The sequence below is a fragment of the Notothenia rossii genome, assembly GCF_949606895.1.
Source record: "Notothenia rossii genome assembly, chromosome: 8".
Taxonomy (NCBI): Eukaryota; Metazoa; Chordata; class Actinopteri; order Perciformes; family Nototheniidae; genus Notothenia; species Notothenia rossii.
Window position 1 is genome coordinate 75631272 of NC_136906.1, and position 15301 is coordinate 75646572.

At 36.5% G+C, this 15301-nt stretch overlaps 1 protein-coding gene and 1 long non-coding RNA gene across 5 annotated transcripts in view; one reads left to right on the plus strand and one right to left on the minus strand.

Moving 5' to 3' along the window:
- LOC307016392 (exostosin-1) overlaps nucleotides 1–15301 on the plus strand; it is a 431895-nt gene that overhangs the window by 266039 nt on the left and 150555 nt on the right. The window lies entirely within an intron of this gene.
- On the minus strand, nucleotides 210–4973 carry LOC307016018. 4 transcript variants are annotated; one of them, XR_013801710.1, is made up of 8 exons: nucleotides 4959–4973; nucleotides 3675–3739; nucleotides 3182–3212; nucleotides 2661–2739; nucleotides 1916–2405; nucleotides 911–1815; nucleotides 552–570; nucleotides 210–447 (listed from the first exon to the last, which is right to left on the minus strand). It is a non-coding gene; the product is annotated as an uncharacterized lncRNA (long non-coding RNA). The 4 variants fall into 4 exon arrangements; XR_013801711.1 differs by having other exon boundaries at nucleotides 2661–2745; XR_013801709.1 differs by lacking the exon at nucleotides 3675–3739 and having other exon boundaries at nucleotides 2661–2745.

The following is a 15301-nucleotide window of genomic DNA, read 5'->3' on the forward strand; positions in this document are numbered from 1 at the left end:
CGTTAAAAACAACAGAAAATGACAGAAATAGGTGTAGTCATGGATTCTGACCTGAATGATTTGTACACCAATTTCATCTGCAATGTTTCACCTGTAATGTGTTTCATGTCTTTAACTAGGTTGGGTTTGTATTAATTCCATAACACACAATTCACATCATTTCCATCCTGATTTAATAAATATTCCTTTAAAATAATACAAGAGATCGATGACTTTTGTAATGCAATGCAGATTTATTCCAAATGACAAGTAGATCAATTTAAAACAGATAGATTGATTACATTTTTAGGTTGAATAAAAGCAGAAGAATGCATTTGTTTATCAGATGGACCATCATGGACTCAGGCAAAGACGTTCTCTTGTTGGAACGCACGTTGTTCCATCGCTTCCTGCGCTTTCATCGCTTCCTGGGCTTTCATCGCTTCAAGTTCTTCCCCGGTCAACATTCTGGTGCAGAGAGAGAAAAGATCCGTAGAGTTTAGACAAAAATAAAACAAATCATGCATAAAAAGCACTTTCAAATAATTGAAATATCAATGAAAATACCTTACCCATGGACTCTTTCGGCAGCTAATTAAAAAAGAGAGAAAAAAAAGTTTAGTGCGATGCATTATTCTTTGTGATACTTTGCATTATAATTTATTATAAGCCGTTTTATAAACATTCATTATTATATTGGAGTTCTAATATTTGATTTGGAAGAGGGAGTAGCACACAAGGGAAAACCCCCAAAAAGCATTATGGAGCCTCTTTAAGTGATGCGACGTAACAACGATTTCTGCATTAGTTTGGAACCAAATGGTTGGCGGGTCCAAAATTCACACAAAGGACTTTTGATTTTTTATGTTAGAATGGACTAAAACTCCAAAGCAATACATTTACTGTCAGTGGAGACACAATGTGACCTTACCACTCAATTAATGACCGACATGATGCCAAAATGAACCCTCCCCAGGTTCAGCCATGAGGACCACCAGCGTCAACACCAGGAACATCATAGCACACTTCATTCTGGAAATCAAAACACAACATGTGTCACTCAATCAAACTATTTCATCCACCAATTTACTACAGCTATAAGTCAGAGTGTATATTCAATGTCAAATCCCAAAGACTTCATTAAATAACAAAAACGTAAAAATATTTCACTTGATTGAGAGTCTGAACCAAGAGGCTTATAATGAATTACACATTTATACACAGTGCAATCCATATATTTCACTACTTTTGTCAACTTAAGACTTTGGTAAACCCAATCTAAACACCACAAAAATTGGATGAAAAGAGTACATTTGTGTTTTCACAAGTGTTTTGAAGATTTCCAAAAGTCTGATGTCAAATGTTCAGCTTTAAAGCTAATTATCTCATCACTCAGTGCTCTAAGGTGAGGGACTTGCATTTATAGCAAGACCAGAGACTGTCCTGAACATTTTGATATACAACACATGGGGTGCCATGTTATAACAAATACATTTAAAAGGTGATTTAAGGAAACATCTAAAAATCGAGAAAATACCCTTAGACTCCAGAGGGTTAACTAGGTTGGGATTGTATTAATGCCATAACACACAATTCACATCATTTCCATCCTGATTTAATTAGATTTTTCCTTTAAAATAATACAAGAGATGGGTTGGTTGATTTTTGTAATGCAATGCAGATTTATTCCAAATAGATCCATTTAAAACAGATAGGTTGATTACATATGTTGTTGAAGAAAAGCAGAAGAAAGCATTTGTTTGATCAGATGGACCATCATGGACTCAGGCAAAGTCGTTCTCTTGTTGTTCCATCGCTTCCTGCTCTTTCTTCCCGCTGTTGCAGAGAAAGAAGATTAATAATTTAGACAAAAATAAAACAAATCATGAATCAAAAGCATCTTCAAATAATTGAAATATCAAGAAAAATAACTTACTTGATGCCACCTAATTAAAAAAGAGAGAAAAAAAAGTTTAGTGCGATGCATTATTCTTTGTGATACTGTGCATTATAGTTTGTGATAATCCGTTTTATAAACATTCATTATTATATTGGAGTTCTCATATTTGATTTGGAAGAGGGAGTAGCACACAAGTGAAAAACCCCAAAAAGAATTATGGAGCCTCTTTAAGTGATGCGTCGTAACAACGATTTCTGCATTAGTTTGGAACCAAATTGTTTGCGGGTCCAAAATTCCCACAAAGGACTTTTTCTTTTTTATGTTAGAATGGACTAAAACGCCAAAGCAATACATTTACTCTCAGTGGACACACAATGTGACTTTACCATGGTTAGTATTGACATGATTTCCATGTGCATGATTGCCACCCTGATAATTGCCATATCCATAATTGCCATATCCACTGGTTCCTTCAGCCATGAGGACCACCAGCGTCAACACCAGGAACATCATAGCACACTTCATCCTGAAAAACAAAAACACAACATTTGTCACTCAATCAAACTATTTCATCCACCAATTTACTACAGCTATAAGTCAGAGTATATATTCAATGATCTTTCAAATCCCAGAGACTTAATTTTGGGTCCCTGAGACACTTCACCCCAAAACTGCTCCTGTGGGGATTTTCCACAGTATTGAGTATGTAAGTCGCTTTGGATAAAAGCATCTAACAAGTAACATGTAATGTAATGTAATATAAAAATGTAAAATATTTCACCTGATTGAGAGTCTGAACCAAAAGGCTTGCCAAGAGTGCAAAGTGAGATCTTGAAGTGATGTGAATCTCTCTGTCAAACCTGTGTCTTTATAAAGGTATGGTGGAACTTTACATATATTTAGCATATATTTCACAATACTGAATTTTGCAATATCAAGTTCTGTGGAACGATGACAACAGATTCAACCCCGATCACCTGTGTGTGTGTGTGTGTGTGTGTGTGTGTGTGTGTGTGTGTGTGTGTGTGTGTGTGTGTGTGTGTGTGTGTGTGTGTGTGTGTGTGTGTGTGTGTGTGTGTGTGTGTGTGTGTGTGTGTGTGTGTGTGTGTGTGTGTGTTTTCTACATTAAAAAACAATGTTGATATAAAATTGCAGGAGCTTAAAATAGAGCGACAAAGCAGAGATTACTTTTTTTATCAAAGCTTTATTCAGCAGGACTGAATAAAGATATATACGATATCCATTACTTTTCCTATAAATCTAATTCTCACGTTGATATAAACAGTAAGTAACAGAGCTTACCCTCGAGACATCCTGCGAACAGATTTGTGAGCTAAACAGAAGGAACAAAAACAAACATTTAATAATTTAAGTGTGTTTTAAATGTTTAAATTGATGATGCCCTCTGTAAGGGCAGCAGTGGGAAATAGCTAAGTACATGTACTCAAGTATTGTTCTTATGTACTTGTTTGACATATTTGTACTTGACATTAGTATTTAAATTTCAGAGGCAGATATTGTACTTTTTACTCCACCACATTTAAATTAACACTCACTTTTGTGTTTGGATATTTAACACTAGAACCGCCAACGGGTGAATTTTACCCGCAGCTGTTTTTTGATTGTATGTAACTTTTTTTCCATAACATATTAAAGTCTCCCAGTCGGTGACTTTTCCTGAAAGTGTGTTATGTAGCACCCTCTGTTGTTAACAATTGTCAATATGCAGTCAGATTGAAAAAATCGCCAAAAACAATGCCATTTATACCCATATCCGCCAGCGGGTAATATTTACCTCATAGAAAATGCAGCGTAAACATGACGTGTTGCTATAGCAACGCCTTTTGTCTACTGCGGTTCCTTATAGATAGAGAGATAGATGCAGAGAGAGAGATAGATAGATAGATAGATAGATTGATAGATGGATAGAGAGATAGATAGTTATAGATAGTGTAACATCTTGGAGAATACAAGATCTTGACTGAGCTCACGTTGAGGACGTAATTCATGTGTGCAGGTTACGTGCCAGTTGAATAAAGATGGACACTCGGAATGAGAGAAGTAGTCCGCGTCGTCTATTTATGTAGACAATTATATGTTCATAGAACAGAACATTACAGATATATCGATAGAGAGAGATAGAGAGATTTGTACCTAAACAAAACACAAGTCTAACACCAAGCGTTTAAATCAGCACTCTTAGCGATATTTTAAACTTCATGCTATCTGCACAACCTATATGATATGAAAAGCTGAGAGTCCACAGATTCTATTGGTATAAGTTTCATTCCTGTGCGATCAAAACTCACTGTTCTGTATGATAAATAAAATAACATTCTACCTTGAAAATCTATAGCGGGTACATTTTACCCGTTGGCGGTTTTAGGTATACAGCGACGTCTGGCGGTTCTAGTGTTAAAAACACTTGAAATTATGACACGGTATAATGCAGTACTGTATTACTAATCTACTCAAGCCTCTAAATGGAGTCCATATTGACAAACTAAAAAACTAAAATGCTCTTTCATGTATGAAGAAAGGGTGAAATAATAACCATAATAAAATCATACTGTGGAAAGATCCATTCTGCGAGTACTTTTTACTTTTGAGTTACGTTTCAAGTACAAATTGGCAGATAATTCTACGTTTTATGATTCTGAAAAGGGCCATTGTGCAGAATGAGTACTTTTACTTTTTGTACTTCAAGTATATTTGAATGCTAATACTTTTGTATACTTAAGTTAGTTAAGTTAAAGCTCTATAGTACAGTTAATTATGAGGACGACCAGCGACAGCACAAGAAATATCATAACCAACTTCATCCTAAAAAAACAAAAATACATATAGAGATAACCATGACTCTGCACTTTTATTTGTACTCGTCTGAACTTCCATATATTAGATACTTTTTACTTGATTTTCTGTTGAGTATACTTTGTATAAATTAGTTTTCTATGAATATTGAGCTAATTAAAGCTAACAGTAAAGTGTTTTAATGTTCGAATAACTGTCTTAGCTGTCACATACATGATTTTGCATGAATTCAAGTCAAAATAAAGATGAAATATTAGCTTTTTACCTTCCAACAGATTGATTTTCAGAGTCAAAAGACTGTTTTCAAGGACTGCAAAGGTGTCAATTGTGATATGAACAGCTGATGGGACCTTTTGTACCGACAGTCACTGTCACTTCGTGGGTAGGGCAGTGGTGGGTTTAACATACTATTCTCCTAAAGTGGTTGGAGTCTCACTTCCATCTGTCACGTTACTGTTACTTTTAAGTAGAAAAAATAGGGTCATATCAAAAGCCCACAATCAATATGTGAGAAAATACGGAACTCATAATGGTTTCATTGGTCATCCTCAAAAAAATTAAATGTTAAATTCATTTCAGAATTTCAATGTATTAGTGTAATTTTTAGACATACAGGTGATATTAAACCCTGTAATAGTTAAGTAGTGTCAGAATGATCTATACATGCATTTTTTTGTTTTTTTTGTTCTACTTTTATATTTTATTTGACCATTATTAAAACTTAGATGCACGAGTGACTGGACCCTATCCTCTTACATAAGTGTGTCTAAAAGGACCCGTATTAGAATAATGTGTTTTTATGCCATTTTTGTCATTTCGGTTAAGAAAAATCACTTGTATCATATTTAGTATTATATTTTGGTTCACATTAGAAATATTTTATATTTAATTTTTCACAATTAATTATTTTAGACATTTTTTTTACATTTTGAAAAGAAAGGTTTTGAACATATTGTCCCAAAGAGCTCTGCTATTCTGAGACCCTCACAGTATTCCAGTCCCTTTTCAAAACTCATCTCTTCTCCTCTTGTCTACTCATAGCCCCCCCCATCAATACATGCCGGTTGATCAAGTTTGATAGCCCTATACCCCCCACCCTAACCTTCCCTTATATTGTAAAGTGATGTTGAGTCCTTGAAAAGCCCTATAAAAATATAATGATGTATTATTATTATTATTATTATTATTATTATTATTATTATTATTATTATTATACTGACAGGTATCAGATCTTGCTGTGTAAAATAATCTTCCTGAGAGGTGTCACTTGTGATGTAGTCTGTGTGGTCTACAGTGAATGTATTCCTGACAGCCACAGGTGATAAGAATCAAAGGTTCCCAGAGGATTCCATAGGAAATGCATGCGGGTCATTTTTGACTCATTTATGGAAACTTGGGGTAGAAATACTAACAATACAATTTCTTAAAATTTAAATTTAAAAGGTGAATGGCATGATATCCAAAACATGTTTTTTGAGGAATAGCTGGAATATGAAATGATAAAACAAAATTAACAAAGATACTTCAAGAAAACCACCTCACCGGCTCCAAAAAGACCCACTTATTTATCTAAGGGTTAACAAAGAAAACAACTTGCATATACAGTAGGGTCATGTATGTCTATAGGTTCAATCTGAAGTAGACACTCAAATAAGTCAAAGTCAACTTTAGTGTCAATCTTCCAGTTTGTGTGTACAGACAGAGAGATCGAAATGCCATTTCCCATAATCCCGAATATAAAAACAAATGTATCTAAAAAGATGTGTGCAAATATGTATATATATATATATATATATATATATATATATATATATATATATATATATATATATATACACACAGAATCAAAGACACATTTTGATATGTGCACACATTAAGACCTAAATAAAAACACAACAATCAATATATACAAAATAACAGTCACTTCAATATTTGAGAATCTACATTAGTGCAAAATTGTACATAGAATGTGCAAAATATGAGTGCAAGATAGATTCACATCACCGTTAAATTCAAATACATGAAAAACGCACATGTTGTCAGCAGTCTTTAACTAAGTCTTGTCTCATAACTTGTTTTAAAGATGTTCTATAAAATGTAAATATGATTTGTTCATCAGAAAAACAGTTTGTGAAACCAGCATGACTATGGCATTTCAAAACACCAGTACAGGGAAATGGTCAAGGTCTTCATCATTGTGTTTACAATTATGCAACATAACAAGCTAGCTGGGAAGGGGAAAGTGTGAAGATCGTATCAGATGTCAAGTCATCGTGACTGCGTAAGAACATTTATCAGCAATCAACACATTAATGAACTCTTCAACCAACACCCAAATGTTGAGCAAGAAACTTTCTGTAAGTGCTTTACCGCACCAACAATTATAATTACGGGGGGGGGGGGGGGGGGGGAAATGCCGCTTATTAGTGTTACTTTAAAGAATGAGGCTTCGAGTTGGGCTTTTTGAGCGTCAATGCATTTAAATTGTTTTTTATCCTCACATGCTAATCACTGTGCATGTAGAAGATGGAAAAAATGACTCAACGTTGCAACTTCTTATTTGAAGTAAAGCATTATGTTTGGTTCAACAAGTCCTCCAACTCAGACGACCAAATAGGTCGATTGTTCAAGCCCTTATTACGACCTATAATCACGTTTTAAAGTTTTCGACCTCTAGTGCTCCCGTTGATTGCAAACGCTCCGGAGTGTCGTATATGCACAAATAACCCTCTCTGGAAAATCCTAAATTGTAGGATAGTTTGGCCATTAAAATGGGTTTTGATTAGATTTCTAGCGAGACGTATATATTGTACTTTCAGAATCCATGTCCAGTGGATGTGTAGGATCTATAGTTTGATAGATATTACAAAGATGATTTGAGGTCTCGCCAGGACAATGTGTAACGGCAGCGTCTATGTAAAGTTAGAGTCAACACTCACGGGGTGAAAACATTATTTCCGGTCTCGAAGTTTTCATCATAAAACCGTATTCCCCCCACTGTCAAATTATTTCAAAGCTATATCTGCAGCACTCATCCACTAAAAACATCAGTTTATCCTTGTTAATTACACAACATTAATTGGATTAAATTGTGTACAATGCTTTTGTGTTTTTCCCATAGGTTTTTCCCTTTCGATTCTGAGAGACACATTTCTTTTTTCAGAAGTTTTGATGCTAAAACATCTACCTACCTATAATCCTCAGCTACCGTTCAAGCTTGGTGATTGGATGTTTTAGCCGCAATGCACATTGGGATATGGTGTTTATGCGATATGAAATCCGAAAACATTAATAAAAAAAAATAATACTTTATTTCAAGTGTGCTTGCTTTTCTCTTTGGAAGTCATCACATAACGGCATCGTAATACACGGTTCGGCTGCATTAAATATTACACATCTGCCGTAGTTCTTTATTTATAGAGCCCTGATGAGAAGACCTTTGGACAAACTGGAAGAAATGCCGCCGAAACTGAATATGTGACGTGGATCATAAATGTATCAGCAATTAAACAACATCTTCCATTTATTTTCACACAATACGTCTCCTCGCAGTATCAATAGTAATTCGGCTGACTTTTCAGTGCATGACATTAAGGATTTTGGGAGATGGCCCTGTGGGCCATCTAAGCTAATTTACAGATGGCCCTGAGCCCAATAGAGATTGCCCTGAAAAATGCGCATGGACGAAATAACGCACGAAGGGTTTGGGGGGCCTCCTCCTAGAACATTTAGATTTTTGCAGGTCTTAGATGCTGTCTGGTGCATTCTCTAGACTGAATCATAAGATGAACCACCACAATATTACAATTTCAATTGTATTCTTCATTTCACTTGTTTGTGTTTGCTCGCTTGCATGCCCTGCATAGCTATAATAAATACTTAAGTTTTTGTCAAGACACTTTCCATCTGATGAAGGCAAATGCCTTCCCAGATGTAAAAAAGTAGAAAACATTACATGCAGCTATAACTGCCAAAACAAACATTATTTACGCTATTATGGCCCCTGTTAAAAATGTTTGTAATGTTATCTACTGTAAGTTGGTCGAAGGAATGCCTCCTCATCCAGAAGCTGACCGAGCAGACCCGAGCAGCCGAGTGCATCCGCGAAGTACACACAATGGCGACGTCAGAATTCCCGTTAGCAAGCAAATCTAAATCTCTTCGGTCAAAATGTCCGGTCAAAATAATTTCCCTTTAGCGCAATACCGCTTCAGTTGCGCCACTTATGTGACAGACAAGAAGAGTATGTGACAGACAAGAGTAGTCCATTCTAATGTCTAACACTTAATGTGGAGAAAGAGATGTGCTGTGTGGGTTGATTGTGCATTGATCTGTTGGTAATGCCTCTGGGTTCCGGTAGGCATGTAAACAAATGCATAATGCTGCGCTATACTTTGTAGCCTCACCCGGTTGCATAGCGACACTTATTGTTTAGGTCACGGTGTCTTTTAATAAGCAGGTAGTCATATCATTAGCTAGAACTAGCTAGATCTGATCGATATGGACATAAACGCGAGTGAAGTCTAATCTGACGGGACAGAGAGATCAGCTGCTGCTGACGAGTCGACACGCAGCTCTGCATAATCACATGCAGCGGTGAGCGGACAAAACACACACTTCAGGTTAGAATATCACACGTAGCTATTTTAATCACCTCTCAAACTACCTAAACTAGTTATAGATATGTTTAGTTTTACTGTCGGGTCACTCATTACTGGATCCGCGAGCTGCATGATACTGGTATAATAGATTGCCCGATCGGGCAACCAGCAGGTGAGGCTTCATGGCCCGAGTTAAATACTAGATGGCCCCGGGCCATCGGGCAGCCCTTAATGTCGAGCCCTGACTTTTATATTTGATCCAATTCATAGATAGGTTATATTTACACCATAACGGTGCACAGCTGATAGAAAGGGACTTGTAGTTTTTATAGATATTACTGATTGTCTTTGAATATAAGAATGTAAATACTGAGTTGAGAGAATAGTCAGGGGTTTTGGGTGATGGGAGACACATCTATGGAATCACAATTTCAATAGCTTACCATTAAATTACGGATATACCAGAGATGGAGTACTTGAGTCCTGGACTCGGACTCGAGTGCCGATTTTCGGGACTCGTGACTCGACTCGGACTCGCGCACTGAGTGACACGACTCGGACTTGGACTCGTGAATTCTCGCGCACGATGACTTGGACTCGGACTCGTGAATTTTCCCCCCCATGATGACTCGGACTCGACTTGTGCATTGACGCTCCGACTTGGACTCGGACTCGAGCAAGTTTTCTCGGAGTCTGATGTCCTCTATCCTGGCGTGTGCACCTGTGAGGCGAGTTCACGTAGTGGGCCCCGCTATTCCAGTCTAAAGATGTCTAGAGACACACCCCGCATCGTGCTGTATGTTTTCACACATTCTGCTTCCACATTGGAAAAGAGCAGCGCAAAATGCTCGTTATGTGGACAAAATATTGAAGAGAAGGCTCCGTAACACATTACTCTAAGGATCGAGTTCAGACATATAGTCTGTCTTGAACACTATCATCAGAGTAACGTGATCTAATCAATAAATAAAGATGCAGCCGATAACACAAAAGCACATGGCTACTTAACATGCAGAATGACGTCATTTTGCATGTTAAGTAGCCATGTGCTTTCTGGGGCATAATCTTTATTGATAGAATTTAAACATTCACGATAATAAGTGTAGCTGAATGATGGTTAGACTCTCTAACTGATGGTATCTGTTTATTGATCACCCTTGCTTTTATACAATCATTACCAACGTAAGAGTTTGTGCCCTTATCAGCCAGGTGCTAAAACCCCAATGTAACTATTGAGTATATGTTAATGTATTCGTCATCTATCCGTCATTATACATATTTTAGTGGGAATGCTGTTAACAGCATTTCAACTAACTGTTCTTCTACGGACGAAAAGTTTATTATTCCGCCGACTTATTTTGCCGCGCTTCTCCCGCTTTGAACATCGCAGAAACTCCGTTCAAACATCAAAACGTTCAGCTCGGTCGGGAATCGATGGCTATTACTTTTTTCACTCATAACTTTCATAATTCCAGATACATCCCATAATTCATCACATTTTTAACATTTTAACTTTAACATTACGCAGCTCGTTAAGCCAGAGTGCGTGATGTCGGAGTTAGAGTGGAGGACAGTTTGAAATTTGCCTTCATATATTTTTTTTAAACTGCCATAATTCTCAAACCCTATATTCCTGAGACATAATTTTTCATGACAAACGTAGGAAAACATCCCGTAGCTTGAAAAATGACAAATAATTAAGCAAAAAATAATTTAAAAAAGTGCCTCTTGAGGGCATGAAGTGACAAAAACGTTCAACATGTCTCCATTAAAGCCCATTGTAATTTCAGGCAGATATATCCTCACAGCAGCAGCCGCACACCTTTAGTTAAACTGCCAAAAAGGCCACATTATTAACTCCAAAGTACACACAAATTACACTTCAGATTGTCAACTTCCTTGACTTGCTTCACGTTTTGAAATTTCACAGATATCTGTTACGGTTCTTCCACAAAACGTTCACATGTAAGAAGTTTATCTCTCATCCAGAACAATGGAAACCTTTGATCTCTAGACGCCTCGTTAGCTCAAATACAAACACCTGTGTAATGGAACACGATCATGTCATCACTCCAACTGACATGGTTCAAGGCTCTTTCTGCATGACTGTGTTTTTGATAATGGACCCTGACCACTCACATTTGTACACTGTGGACAAATTATATTATTAAACAAATATATAACATAAATACAAAAAAGACTCTAATTTAGTCTCTTTTCCAGCGCTCTTCATCGGTAACTTTAGCATTTCTGAGTGTCCTTGAACGCATCAATATTAGCAGATGCGTCACACCAAGCCCGGGAGATTTATTCTGCTCTGACTACTGCTAGGTAAGTTCATGTATCCATAAACACCTGAAGTTTAAAGTGTCAAATGAACTCTTTTTAAAAGTATAACACACCGTTTGAGTTTGTTCATAGACTGTTTATTGGCGTGAGGACTGATATTAATTTACACATTAAAGGAAACAGCTTCTTAGCAACGTATCCAGTCTCAGCCCGTTAGCATTGCGCTAACGGGCTAACAGCTAGCAGCGTTGCGTTAGCCTGTTAGCATTGCGCTAACGCTGCTAGGCTGCTAGCTAAGTTAATCTCTCCCTAAACAGTTGAACTTTAAAGTGTCAAATTAACTCTTTTTCAAAGTATAACACACCGTTTGAGTTTGTTCATAGACTGTTTACTGGCGTGACAACTGATATTAATTTACACATTAAAGGAAACAGCTTCTTAGCAGCGTATCCAGTCTTAGCCCGTTAGCATTGCGCTAACGGGCTTAGGCTGCAAGCTAACTTAATCTCTCCCTAAACAGTTGAACTTTAAAGTGTCAAGTGAACAATACTTTCTGTATATAGTTGTTTTATCACTTGTTCTTTCACAAAAATTACTTTATTTTTGTTCACCTTTTCACTTTGTGGTTTTACAGAATATAATGTGTTAGTAATTGATTTGAAAAGTTTTATATAGTTTTTTTCCCCCATGTTCTGGTTTTTGAAAATAAAATTTGCCAAATGTTACTATTTCACCAGTTATTTTTGCATTTTCAACTTTTCCTACGAATAACATTCTACATTCAAAGCCTTACATCTTTAACATTATTTATACATTTTGAGTTTCATGCTACTTTTTGACTTAATATTCATTCATATGGAAACCATTCAGTCATCCAAATATTCCTGATTATTCACTTTCTTCTTACGCATTATATTTCAGCATAAAGCATTCCCACTAGCAATTTCTTCAGGAATTGCATTCTCTAGTTGTGTTTACACTTCTACGTTGTCCATTGACTTCCGGTAAAAGTTCCTTCAAAAATAAGAGTCCCGATCTTATTACTATCAAAATAAAAGTGCAAAACGAAAACTTTACCATAACAAAATATTGGCATACAAATATAATCACTTCTCTAAATGGTAACTCATTTTAAATATAGTTAGACATATTAAAGGTAATTTACAATAATAATAATAAAAATAATAGTAATATTAGTAATAAGCTTTATATTTGTATAGCACCTATTACAAGAATTGTAGCCAAACTGGCATCACAGCAGTTCAATAGACACATTAGTATAACATGACAGGATGAAAGCAATGTAGAGGAGCGGCTACATTTCAACACATATATCCACAAAGATTAATACATGAAGACTTGTGACTCAGACTTGACTTGGACTCTTCTTAGGTGACTCGGACTTGGACTCAGACTCGACTACGACTCTCCCTTGGTGACTCGGGCTTGGATTCAGACTCGACGAGTTGTGACTCGAGAGTGACTTGGACTCGTGAATTGGTGACTTGACTACAACACTGGGATATGCCTTTCTGTCTGTGATTTTACACAGTTTGCTGTTTTCAGCCCGCGAGGTTTGACGCCAACTTTATATGGACGCTGCGTAATTACGTAGTACACGAAATAAAACTACACATCTTCAGATGTTATACATACATAAGTGTCCTACACTATACAAAGTTGATATGGCATTGTATGCTGTGTGTTATTTGTAATATCTTCAGAAACTACCTTTCCAACTCCTCATGCAGTTGACTGTTACAGGTCTATACAGGTTCATGGTACAATGCATAAGCTTCAAATCGAGAGACTGAAACTGTATTTCACAATTTCACAATAAAGTTAATAGTAATTATGTTTGATATTATTATGAAAACTTCTAGACCGGAAATACTATTTTCACCCCGCAAGGGTTGACGCCAACTTTATATGGACGCTGCGTGAATACGTAGTACACGTTCTCCTGGCGGGACCTCAAATCATCTTCGTAATATCTATCAAACTGTAGATCCTACACATCCACTGGAATGTAATCAAAAAGCATTTTAATGGCCAAACTATCCTACATTTTAGGATTTTCCAGAGAGGGTTATTTGTGAATAGACGACCCTCCGGAGCGTTTGCAATCAACGGGAGCATGTTGTTTCTTACACGACCACTAGAGGTGCTACACTTTAAAACGTGACTATGGGTCGTAATAAGCTGCTGAACAATCAACCTATTTGGTCTTTTTTTGTAGGAGTACAGGCTGGTTTGGTTTGCAGTTATGTTGGACTGTTTTTACTGATACGAATTCACCCACATTTATGAAAATATACAAGAAACTATACCTTGGCACTTGCTAACATTACTTTTTACATAAAATGTTGTGGAGAGTTGTAAAAATTCACTAGAATAAAACTTAGAGTATATTTTGAAAAACACAGAATTTTAGGCTATTTTTATGATCTTACACGTACATATATATTTTATATAGATTTTATATATATAGATTTTTTTTGTTTGTCTTTACAGTATGTCCACATAGTTGCAGCCTGTGCTCTAAAGTGCCTACAGTTTCTTTGGTTTATGAAAATGTGTGCACTGAGTGAATATACGACATCCCCCCCTTAATACATGTGTATGACCTTATGCTTAATCTTTGTCTATAATGTAGACTGTATGGACTATCAAATGGTCAGTTATTGCCATTATGTTTTGGTGAGAATAATGAAAAAAGCAAGTAACAATTCTACACATGTTTCAGAGGAAGCAGCAAACACCGAACATATTACGTACAACTGACTTTGATGATTTGAAGATTTTCATTTGTACAACAGTGTGTGGAGTGCTACAGATGCTGGTTTAGGCAAAAGCCTTTTTTTCTTAAATTTGGTGTTATACAGCTCTTTTTGATGTTATCGTGTGGAGTGCTCAGTTACCTTTGTTGTGGTCCGTTGAAGCCGTTTAATTAAAAAAATGATGCATGTTTTAATTATAGGACTTCAATATTGAAGAAGAGAAATGTAACCTTGGCTTTTTTTAAGCCCCTGTCACACTGTCCCAAAATTGACACCAGATGGACACACATATATGGAATTGTGAATTTCGCACGAAGATGACCCCGAAGTTGGTCAACAGCCAAGCAACAGCCGAAGCAAGTACGATGCCTACAGAAGGCCACACGATGGCACCCGAACCACACACGAAAATATGGTCGTAGACTTTACTGATGATTTAGAATGTATCCAGACTCAATGTAAGAGCTTGTGCCTCTTCGGGGGGTGCTAACATTTAAACATACACTTTATTCTTTACTTTCTTCGTCTTTATGTAGATTAGAAGATATTACTTATCTTCGTCATGTTGTTTCCATAGCAACAACAACTTCCTGTCAACAGCGTAAACTCGCTTTCAAAAATAAAAGCATCTAAATAAAACAGCAAGTTAACCTAAATTACATTTAAGACATACAACTGCAACGAAAGTAATAAAAACAATGTTATATCCTTTTCAGTTTCACAGAACAAAAATTGGGTTATTTACATAATATGTTTACATGATTTTGTTGTGCAATAAATGCAATCTCGATGTCATCGTACTATAATACGATGGCTACACGGCGGAATTTTGAGGGCTTCACGTAGTCGTGTTGCCTTCCTAAGACAATCGGGCAGCTTCTTGTTTTCATCGTATTGCCTTTGTGAGGCGAAGCAATGCCCGATGGCACCGATGATCA